Source organism: Macaca mulatta, chromosome 7 (genome assembly GCF_049350105.2).
Source record: "Macaca mulatta isolate MMU2019108-1 chromosome 7, T2T-MMU8v2.0, whole genome shotgun sequence".
NCBI classification, from domain to species: Eukaryota; Metazoa; Chordata; class Mammalia; order Primates; family Cercopithecidae; genus Macaca; species Macaca mulatta.
In genome coordinates this window covers 56,799,085-56,810,742 of record NC_133412.1, presented here as the reverse complement: position 1 = coordinate 56,810,742, position 11,658 = coordinate 56,799,085, and the positions used below count along the sequence as shown (strand labels likewise).

At 47.5% G+C, this 11,658-nt stretch overlaps 1 pseudogene across 1 annotated transcript; it reads left to right on the top strand.

Moving 5' to 3' along the window:
- The first annotated feature begins 836 nt into the window (after positions 1 to 836).
- Positions 837 to 11,127, top strand: LOC710778 (large ribosomal subunit protein eL18 pseudogene; annotated as a pseudogene). The gene is made up of 3 exons (XR_013395410.1): positions 837 to 1,960; positions 6,459 to 6,578; positions 9,059 to 11,127. The product of XR_013395410.1 is annotated as a large ribosomal subunit protein eL18 pseudogene (transcript).
- Positions 11,128 to 11,658: the final 531 nt, after the last annotated feature.

The window sequence follows — 11,658 nt, the reverse complement described above, 5'->3', positions numbered from 1 at the left end:
GTTATAGCCCCCTACTTTCTTTTTTTCTTTATTTACTTAATTTTTCTCTCCCATTTACCAGTGATTTTAAAATGAATTTATCAAGTTCACTACCACCCTCCCTCCAAACAATTCCTTTAGGACCTTGACTGGAATTTATAAATTAACTTTAAGATAACTTCCCTTGCAATGATAATTGTCCCATCTCTTGGCTTCAACGCCCCACATTAGAGCATGTTTACAATGAGCCAAGGTCAAATCGGTGCATCCAGCAGGTTCCTGTCCCTGCCGGGAAGCACGAGTTCCTCCCTGTCCCCTGCCCACCCTGCTGGCTCTGGCAGGCCTTGAAAGGCCCATTAGGAAGAGGCCACTCCTCCATCTTCATTAACACCTGTGCCCTGGGGACCAGACCAGAAGTTCTAGGAAGAGGAAAGTCCTCTTCTCACATACCATGCACTTCCCCCAACAATGCGGGGAGCAGCTGCAGATTCATCATGCCCTGCCCCCACCCCAACATAAGCACTTAAGAGTTGGAGTCACTGAGGCTTAAGGGAGAAGGAGCGACTTGCCTGCCACATCCTGGGGTCCTGACTGGGTGGACTTCCCTGGGAGACCAAGAACACAGATGTTCTGATGTTCTTTATCATATTGATGGGGGAGGAGGGTGGGTGTTGAGGTTTACTAATGACAATTTACAGGAGTCAATTACAAGTGAGGATGAGCACAGCTGTCCCAACTGCAGCCTCCTGTTTGCCTCCTCTGCCTACCCCACCCCACTCCCACCTCCACGGCCCTCTATAAACTGTGGCAGATGGACCTTGGTAACACCACCACCCGGGGCTTGTTAGAAATTAGAAATGTGGCTTTCCGGACCTGGCCGAGCAGGAGGCGCCATCACGGGAGTTGACATCCGCCCCAACAAGGACCAACAAGGTTCCGTGCAAGGAGCCCAGGAGCCAGGATATCTACCTAAGGCTGTTGGTCAAGCTGTACAGGTTTCTGGCCAGACGAATCAACTCCATATTCAACCAGGCTGTACTGAAGAGGTTGTTTATGAGTCACACCAACCGGTCACTCTGTTGCCCAGATGATCCGGAAGATGAAGCTTCCTGGCCGGGAAAACAAAACGGCCGTGGTCGTGGGGGCCATAATGGATGATGCGCGGGTTCAGGAGGTAGTCAGACTGAAGGTGTGTGCGCTGCGCCTGACCAGCCGGGCCGCCGCCGCATCCTCACGGCAGGGCAGGGGGCAAGATCCTCACTTTTGACCAGCTGGCCCTGGACTCCCCCAAGGGCAGCGGCACCATCCTGCTCTCTGGTTCTCTCAAGAGCCAAGAGGTGTACCGGCATTTCGGTGGGGTTCCGGGAACCCCGCACAGCCACCCCAAACCTTACGTCCGCTCCAGGGCCGGAAGTTCGAGCGCACCAGAGGCCAACGGGCCAGCCGAGACCACAAAAACTAACCCTGGAGCCTACCCTCTTATTAAAAAGATTTTGGATGAAGAGAGAAAGAGAAAAGGAAAGAAAGAAAAGGAGGAAAGAAATGTTGTCCTGCTGAGTCAGAAACTGCGTTTCAATCAAATCCCCAGGCAATTGTGTGCGCGTGAAAGTTTCAGAAGCTAGGATCCCGAGATTCACCTGAGCTGGATGGAGCTCACAGCAACCGCTGAGATAATCACCCACCCTGGCCCGGCCTCTCTTGGGACAAGCCTGACCTCAGGAGTAGGGCCTGGGCAAAGCTGAAAAGTGAAAGAACCAAAGCTTTTCTCAGACACCAGGTGCATCAGAAACCAGCCTATTTCCTGCATTGAGGGCTGTGTGGAGTGATGATCAAGCATGAGGTCAGTGTGACACACACTTGGGTTCCAGTTGTCGCACTGACCCTTACAGGGGTTGTGACATGGGGCCCTCTATGAGCCTCAGCCGACTTACCTGTCAAGTGGCAAGAACTATACCGCCTCACAGACCTGATGGGAAAACAGGTAAGTTTATCAAATGTCCAGGAGAGTGCCACATCATAGTGGGTGTTTACTACAAAGGATAATATTGATGCAGGGCAGGTGAACCCCAGAATTGGGACTTAGCCCGGAGGGTTTTTGGCTTCTCTCAGGAAGGAATTTAAGGGTGAGCCAGTGGTGTTAGACAGCTGCAGTGTACTGCAACAGCAGAGTGACTGCTCCTTGTGGGACAGGGCTACCCCACAGGCAGTGTGCCCAGAATAGCAGTTCACAGGCAGTTTTGTAGTCATATTTATATCCACTTTTTTTTTTTTTTTGAGATGGAGTCTTGCTCTGTTGTCCAGGCTGAAGTGCAGCCTGGACTCACTGCAGCTTCTGCCTCCCAGGTTCAAGCAATTTTCTGCCTTAGCCTCCTGAGTAGCTGGGATTGCAGGTGCATGCCACCACGCCTGGCTAATTTTTTTATTTTTAGTGGAGACGGGGTTTCACCATGTTGGCCAGGCTGGTCTTGAACTCCTGGCCTCAAGTAATCCACCTGCCTCAGCCTCCCAAAGTGCTGAGATTACAGGCATGAGCCACCACACCCACCATCATCTCTAGCTTGGACTCCTGTGAGCCTCCTCACTGGTTCCCTGCTCTCACATTGAACCCCTAGACTCTTGTCTTCATCCAGCAGCTAAAACAAGCCAATTAAAGCAATCATGTCACATCACTCCCTGCTTAAAACTCTCCAGAAGAAACTCTAAACCCGTTTCCTAATTTGAAGACCTTAAATGATGAATCCTATCTCACTATCTCTGTCTAACCATATTTTAGGCTGGTCTTCTCCTTGTTCACACTATATTAGCCTCACATGCCAAGCCCGTCCCTCTGTAACTTTGCCATCTCCTACTCTGTTTGCCTATAATCTTCTCCCAGAGTAGGGTTGGTTCCTTCTGGTAATTCAGGTCTCAACTCAAATGTCACCTCCTCAGAGAGCTAGGGTACCCCTTCTCTGTCACCCTGCATCACATCACTCTGTTGTGTTTTCTCTAGAGTCCTCACCACCACAAGCAGTGGTTATCCTGTATGTTTATTTCTTTTTGAGACAGGGTCTTGCTCTGTTGCCCAGGCCGGAGTGCAGTGGCGTGACCTCAGCTCACCTCTGTCTCCCAGGCTCAAGTGATCCTCCCACCTCAGCCTTCTGAGTAGCTGGGACTACAGGCATGAACCATCATACCCGGCTAACTTTTGTTTGTTTGTTTGTTTTAGTAGAGATGGGGTTTAACCATGTTGCCCAGGCTGGTCTCAAACTCCTGGGCTGAAATGACCCACCTGCCTCAGGCTCCCAAAGTGCTGGGACTCCAGGCATGAGCCACCCGCACCTGGCCCTATTTCTTTACTTGGTCATTGTCTCCGCATCTCACACCCCCACCATCCATAGAATGAGGGATAATAAGGATTTTGTTTTGTCCACTACTGTATATCTAGGACTTAGAATGGTGACTGGGACATATTACGTGCTCAGTTAGCGTATGTGAATAAAGTAATAAAGATGCTTACTCTTCACCCTCCTTTCTGCTACCTTCCTGCTGAACTGTGTGTGGTGGCTGGCTATATACCACATCAGCCCAGAGCAGTGTTTATAATGGCGGTTTTCAGGCATCTCCTCTCCTTCAGATGCATGAATTAGAATTTCTGGGGGAGTGTCCTGGGAATTTTTATTTGGAGGCCACTGCTTTAGATAACCAAGAATTGGTTCAGGTCAGGGCCTAGCAGACAGCCTTTTTTTTCCTCCTCTTCAAAATATTGTGGCTGACTGTGCTTTCAAGAGGACATTGATAGCTTCATCCTGGTATGCAGGAAGCACTTAAGAACTATTAGTTGGAAAGAAGATGAAATGAAATCTGTACTTAGTTATTACAACTTTCTTTTTTCTCTTTTTCCCAAGATACCAAGGGCAAGTAATTACAACTTTCTTGATGCAGTAGAGGAATCACTGATCTGGGAACCGAGAGGACTGGGTTTGTCCCCCAGTTGTTGCTGCTTCCTAGGGAAGGCAGTCTCTGAGCCCCAGATTTCTTATCTGTAAAAAGGGACAAGTAGTACTTAGACAATGGAGTTGTTTCATTCGTTCATTTATTCATTCATTCATTCAAACATTTATTATCTCTGCATACTAGGACTGAGCCAAGGCTCAGGTGATATAAAAATAAGAGGCTAGGCATGGTGGCTCACACCTGTAATCCCATCACTTGGGGAGGCCGAGGTGAGTGGATCACCTGAGGTCAGGAGTTCAAGACCAGCCTGGCCAACATGGTGAAACCCCATCTCTACTAAAAATACAAAAATTAGCCGGGCATGGTAGCAGGCACCTGTAATCTCAACTACTTGGGAGGCTGAAGCAGGAAAATCTCTTGAACCCAGGAGGCGGAGATTGCAGTGAGCCGAGATCACACCACTGCACTCCAGTCTGGGCAACAGTGAGACTCCATCTCAAAAAAAAAAAAAAAAAAAAAAAAAACAGTCATTGTGAGGAATAATGATATATGTGTCCCCAGAATCAAAAGTGCCCCACCCTCTCCCTGCCTATAGCTGTGGTCTCAGTAAGGCCCCAGAGCAACACAGGAGAAAGGACCTGCTCTGATACAGAGTCCGATGGAACTTTATTTAAATCATGATGCCTCTAGCATTATGGGAACAGGCATGAGACATCCCAAGCCAGCTCAAAGGAGTTAACTTTCTTCAAAACTTATATAGAATAAATTCACTTTCTGTGCTACCAATCTTCATTCACTCATCCATACAACAAATATTTACTGGATATTCACTACCGTTCCTATTGGATGTTGTGCAGCTTGTGGAGGAGGTTGCCATTTGCAGTAAAGGAAACACTGGCTAAGAAACAGGTTTGAGGCTGGCCGCGGTGGCTCACACCTGTAATTCCAGCACTTTGGGAGGCCAAATCACTTGAAGTCAGGACTTTGAGACCAGCCTGACCAACATGGTCTCCACTAAAAATACAAAAATTAGCCAGTTGTGGGGGCATGTGCCTGTAATCCCAGCTACTCAGGAGGCTGAGGCAGGAGAATCGCTTGAACCTGGGAGGTGTAGGTTACAGTGAGCCAGGTCGTACCACTGCCTGGGTGACAGAAACTGTCTCAAAAAAAAAAAAAAAAAATTGAGACAATATTGTGAGTTTCATTCTAGAGAAGCTGAGTTGGGCCTATGAGAGATACATGCCTAGAACTTAGGGAAGATGCCTGGCCTCCAATGTACAGAAGATATTGTAAACTATGCATGCAGGTGTGCTAGGGAGAGAATGTAGAGTAACAGGGCCCAGGACCTTCAATCTTTTTCCACTGCAGGATCCCCCCAACTCTCACCACAGAACAACCCACACCCCATAATGGAAAGTGAGAGGTATAATTAAGGGAATCAGAAGAAGGGAGGTTGTTATGCCCTTCTCTGGAGTCTTATTAGTCATTTTGCTCTTCTACTTTCAGCCTTTTGATATCTTCTGCAGCATTTGCCAATGAGTGCTGCAGGAATTCTTCGTATATCTGGGTGCTCCCAGCATCCCTGTTGTGAAAGGAAGGAGAGTCCATCATAAAAGTTTTTAGCAGCAAATTTTTTTTTCTTAGTGTTACTTTATTCTACAAGTGATTTTTATTTTTATTTGCACACATTTATGGGGCATGTGTGAAATTTTGTTACATGTATATAATGCATGGTGATTAAGTCGGTATTTAGGCTGTCCATCTCACGAGTGCAGTACATTTTTGTTTAACCCTAGTCACCCTACTATGCTATCAATCACTGAGTTTATTCCTTCTTTTTTTGTTTGCTTTTTTGTTTTGTTTTGAGACAGGCTTACTCTCTTGCCCAGGCTGGAGTGCAGTGGTGTGATCTCAGCTCACTGCAACCTCAGCTCACTGCAACCTCCACCTCCCAGGTTCAAGCAATTCTCCTGCCTCAGCCTCCCAAGTAGCTGGGACTACAGGTACCTGCCACCATGCCCAGATAATTTTGTATTTTTAGTAGAGATGGGGTTTCACCATGTTGGCCAGGCTGGTCTCGAACTGCTGACCTCAGGTGATCCGCCTGCCTCAGCCTCCCAAAGTGCTGGGATTACAGGTGTGAGTTATCACACCCAGCCTTGAATTTATTTCTTCTAATTGTATGTCGGAGCAAACAATTTGAAGGTGAAATTTTGAAAATCTCATTTAGAGTGGTACCAAAAGTTTTATAAAATACCTAAAAATAAATCTATCAAACCTCTACACTGAACACCATAAAACATTGTGAAATTGAAGAGGAACTAAATTAATGGAGAGATATGCCATGTTTTGGATTGGGAGATACAAAATTCCCCAATATAATTCTTTCCCAATTTATATACTCAATGTAATTCCAATCAAAATTTTCAGCAGGCATTGTCATTTTGTTTTTCTCAGAATTTGAACAGTTGGTTTTAAAATGCATATGGAAATGTAGAGGACCTAGAGTAACTAAAACAATTTTTGTTTTGTTTTTGAAACAGGGTCTCACTCTGTTGCTCAAGCTGGAGTGCAGTAGCACCATCATGGCTCACTACAGCCTTGATGTCCCCTGGATCAAGCGATCCTCCTACCTCAGCCTCCCAAGTAGCTGGGACCAACAGGTATGTGCCACCACACCCAGCTAATTTTTTTCTATTTTATATACATATATAATTATATGTGAGATATATGTAAATATATATATAGATATGTAATGTATATATACACTAAATTAGCCAGGTGTGGTGGTGTGCAGCTGCAGTCCCAGCTACTAGGATAGGGAGGCTGAGGTGGGAGGATCGCTTGAGCCTGGGGGATTGAGGCTGCTGTGAGCCATGATCACGCCACTGCACTCCAGTCTAGGTGATAGAGCAAGTCTCATTCTCAAAAAATATAAATGTATGTACTGTATAATTTTGTTCATACAAAATTCTAGAAACTGCAAACTAATCTATAGAGACAGCAGATCAGCAGTTGTCTGGGACAGGATTAGAGGGAGCGACGGATGACAAAGGGGCATGAGAAAACTTTGGGGGATTATGGAAATGTTTGCTGTCTGAATTTTGGCTTCATGAGTGAACACAAACATCAACACTAATCAAGTCGTACATCTTAAAAATGTGCAGTTTATTGTACTGCAGTTATCCATCCATAAAGTTGGGGTAGGGGGAACTCTGAAAACCAGGTGAAATGAATCTATACCATTAGAAATTAGAATAGTGGCTCCATTTGGGAGGGTGGGGACCTGGAGGAAGTACACGGGGTCTTTTGGGGTGCTTGTAATGTGTCTTGAGCTGGATGCTGGTTACACAGGTGTGTTCAGTTTGTGAAAATTCATTGAGTCGAACGTTTATTTGTGAACTTTTCTATACATATATTATATCTCAATTAAAAGTTTCTTTAGAAAAGCTCTTTCACCAGGCCTTAGATGAGTGCTGTAGTTACAGATAGTATCGGGATGATCTGGACTCCGGAATCTGCCTGTCTGGATTTCACAGTGCCTATTTTTCACCATACGCATAAGGAAGATGCTCTTAATCTCCCTGTTTAACAGATGAAAAACATGAGGCGTTAAAGAGTTTGCCCAGGGTTACACAACTAGGAAGCTGCAGATTGCAAGCCCAGGACACGTGATGCTATGACTCACCTCTGCAGTCTCTCCTAATCCAGGCTTTACCTGATACACTTAGCACAGTGCCCAGCAGATGGGAAAGCACTGAATGCATGTTCTTTGCTGTCATTGTTATTGTTTAAGGTGTCTCCACTGAAAATGCTTCCAACAAAGGAAACAGAAGGAAATCAGGCTCCATCAGGACAGACTTAAAAATCATCATCTGCCCTTAAGTGGAGCACCCAGCAATGTTACCTCAATTCCCTTTGAGTATTAGGCTTTCCCAGCAATGTGCCAAAACCCTGGTACAGAGCATTAGGCTTCTTGTCTCTGCTATAAGTTCATCGAGAGCAGGGATCCTGGCTTCATCCATCCCTGAAGCACATGGCCTGGCACAGATCTGGGTCTTTATGCTATGTGAACAAGTGAAAGGGGGAATTGGAATGGACAGGTTCTCAGGTCCCTTTTTGGCCCCTGAGGGTCTGGAGTCCTTGAAGCCGTTGAGCTTCCTCTGCACAGCCTTTCATCCTAGAGCCCGTTGCAGCCCATGCCTTCCATGGGGCTGGAGATGGTAAGTGCTCTGGACAGCAGATGCTGAGATGTAGTAAAGAATGAAAGAGCATTCAGTGGGGACCAGTAATTACTGTGAAAGATAGGGGGAGGTAGCTGGATTGGGCAGGGGAGGACTTCAGACTGCCATGCAGATCTAACAAAGTTTCAGCCCCTGCAACAGGAGGACTTGGAGTTTGAGTTGAGCAAAAATGGCAGGCCCTAGGACTCTCACTGTGGTCAGTAGTTTGTTTGGAGGCTACCCAGGAAAAGTGTGACCTTTACTCAAAAGCTGAGGTGGAGCCTGAAGATGCTAGCCACTGGAGGCAGGCAGCTAACTGCATTCTTGCAGCTGGGAGATTTGAACATCTCTGCAGTGGTCACAGTCACAAAAGGGAAGGAAAACACCCAGCAGGTTTTCCGCCAGCACCGCCAACCTTTGCCTGGCTGTTAACAGACAGCTGGGGAGCCAGGTGAGGCAAGCTATGGAGAATCAAATATGGAGTAAGGAGGTCCTTCAATGAGGAGACCATAAAGATTGGAAGGAATCAGGGCCGGCTTTTCCAAGAGGAGTCCTGAAAGCCCAGATGCTTCTGATCAGCAGGAAGGAGGGAGGAGGTGATTCAGGACAAGGTAGAGTAAACCCTTTAGATTTAAAGCCAGCATTTGAAACAGCTTAATGTCCTGCATCCCTTAGAACTTTCAGATGGAAGTACACATCATTAGTTATGACTGATTGAGGAAGCAACAGGCAGGGTTACACTGTAAAAGGATCGTGCAACTATTAAGCACCTACTGAATTCCCATCTGTTATAAAGGAGACAGGAGGAAGGAGAATGAAGGGGTGGTGTGCTATCTGCTGAGGCTTTCATGTTCATCATCCCATTTAAGCCTCAGACCAACCCTATGAGCAGGGTGACAATTATGACCCTCTTTTTACAGATGGAAAAACCAAGCCCAAAAATATGAGATACCTTGCCCACCACAGCTGCTAAGTGACCAAATGGATTTGAAGCCAAGTCAATCCAACCATAAGTTTTTGTAATTTCTCCCCTTCCACCACTATCCCTAGTGCTGCCATCGTTTCTGAGCACTTGTTGAGTACCAAATCACTGTGCGACATGCTCTACCCACATTACCTTGTTGAAACATCAGGACAGCCCTTATAGATGAGGAAAAGGAGAAAGTAGCTGGTCCAGGGTCATGGAGCTCCAAAATGGCAGAACCAGAATGGGTACCCTTGTCTGTTGACCTCACTACCTTCATTACCATCTACAAATGGAAAGTCATAGAGTCACCAGGCTGGAAGGGCCGTGGAGGAAACTCATTCCAATCTGCTGCATGATGAGAGGCTTCTCTGAGACTGAGCAAGGTTTCAGGCCAGCAGCAGGCACTGAGATACCACCAGCCCAGATGATGAGGCCTCAGATGGTGCTGGCCAGAGGGGTGGGAACCAGCTGTTCCTTGTCTCAAGGCCTTCAGGTTGAGTGACTACACTCCACAAGGCCTCACGTCTGAGTCAGCCCTGACCCATATCTTCAGGCCGCACTGGCAGAGCCACCAATGCTAATGGCTTTGTGGCCTCAGCTGCTGTGTGCCCCAGACACAGAGGCACACAGGTGGAAAAGGAGAAGAGCAGAGAGCAGCCAGGCCTGGGAGACTATGGCCTCATGACCCAGCAGAAGCCAGATACAGTCAGGAATCACTGCTCTACCTCCTGCTGCAGCTGTGGGCAAGTTACAAGTGAAGGACCTGTGGGCTTTGCTGCTTGGTAATCGTAGGTTCAAACTCCAGCTTCACCAGACTCCTTCCCTATCAGCTTTCTCACTGGAATATGGGGCAGTAGCTTCTTGTGAGGATAAAATGATGAAGTATCCAGCACCAAGTAGCTACCAGGCATATTGTGGCTTCCTCATCACCTGTCCTAAGAGATGAGGATCCAAGACCCTGCCCTGTCCCTGCAGCCGTTTTGGGCTAGTGTGGGGCAGATGTGACCCTTTTCAAAAACAAGTTCTGTTAAGGGGCTGAAGGAAGCAGGCCTCCCTCTGGAGCTACCAAAGAAAGGATGACGACCCAGGGTGGGGGCGTCCTGCTTCACTTGTGTTCCCAGTGCTCAGAGAGCGCTTGCTGCTTAAACCCTCCTTGATGGAAGTGTCAGGATTCAGTCAGGGAAGAAGCAGAACCATGTGAGTTATGGGCTAAGAGATTTATTGCACAATTAGACCTTACATGATTGTGGAGGGGCTGGGAAGTAGAGGTGTGGGGAGGGATCTGGAGAGTCAGAGAAGGGGTCCACCAAATGGTCAATCTGAGAAGCTGAAACATGTCCAGCTTCTGGTAGAACCACCAAGGGCAAGGCCCTGGAGAGGTCTCTGGGCAGCTGTGCCTTGCAGAGCTCCCACATCTGTGGGTCTGCACAAAGTGCCTGTGGTGGGCTTAGGGTCAGTGCAGGTCATATGGTCAGAATCAGGGAGAAGAGGTGGACTCAGGGCAGAGTGAGGATAAGCTGGCAGGTGCCAGCACCACTACATCCATCACTACTGAAACCGAGGGGTAAATTTGATCAGGTCTGCCTGCCGTCCTGCTTGCTTTTGGCCGCTTGCTTTTTGTTTTGTTTTTGTTTTTTCCATGAACCCTGAGGCCATGGTCCACTGAAGGCTGCACCTCAACCTTCACTGGCTGCTTTATAGATCACAGTCATAGGTTGCCATGGTCATGGTTGCTTCAGCTGTTTTTCAGGAATTTGGGTCAGCTCTTGTCCAGTTCAAACCAGTTGAGACCAATGACCCTTCAACTGGACCTGTGCTAATGCCCAAGAAAAGGTCCATTTTGATGTCAGAGGGCCAAAAACTCCACCTTCAGATCATGCTAATGCCATCATTTTCTGCACTTACGTCCTGTGAAATGCCGCAAAGCCTGACTACACTTGCACGAAATGAACCTATGACTTCATTTTTCCCTGCTGCCAATCACCTCTCTTCACATCTTAGACCATCACACTTCCCCAGCCCATAAGCAACCCTAAGCCTTATCTGCGGAGGTGGATTTGAGAGCTGTTCTCCCCCTTCTTGTTTGGTGGCCTTGTGCATAAATCAAGACCTGTGTCACAGTGATTGATTTGCTGTGCACAGGCAGAATGGACCTAGACCTGGCCAGTGACACCACTTACGGCCACCTTCAGACAGCAATGGCTGCCTCTTTCCTTCTGCCTTACAAATCACACAAAAATGCCCCTTTTGGCCAACTCTTCCTCTGGAAGGCTCCTCCTCAAGGGGCACCAGCACTGATGGGGAAGCCAGAGAAAGGCAGTTCAGGTTGGGGAGTGAAAAGCCAGGAATGTGAAGACCAACTTCTGCTTGGCCCTTACTCCCTTAATTAGAGAGGCTGGAGCCCAGGGCATCAGCCACAGGTCTCAGGACAAACCCTGGGCCCAGGAAAACAGAGCTGGACGAATCCTTGGACGCTGTGAGATCTACCATCTCACTCCACAGATGGGGAAGTTGGGCTTTGACTCCTGCTGTCATTTGTGGCAGGTCCCAGGC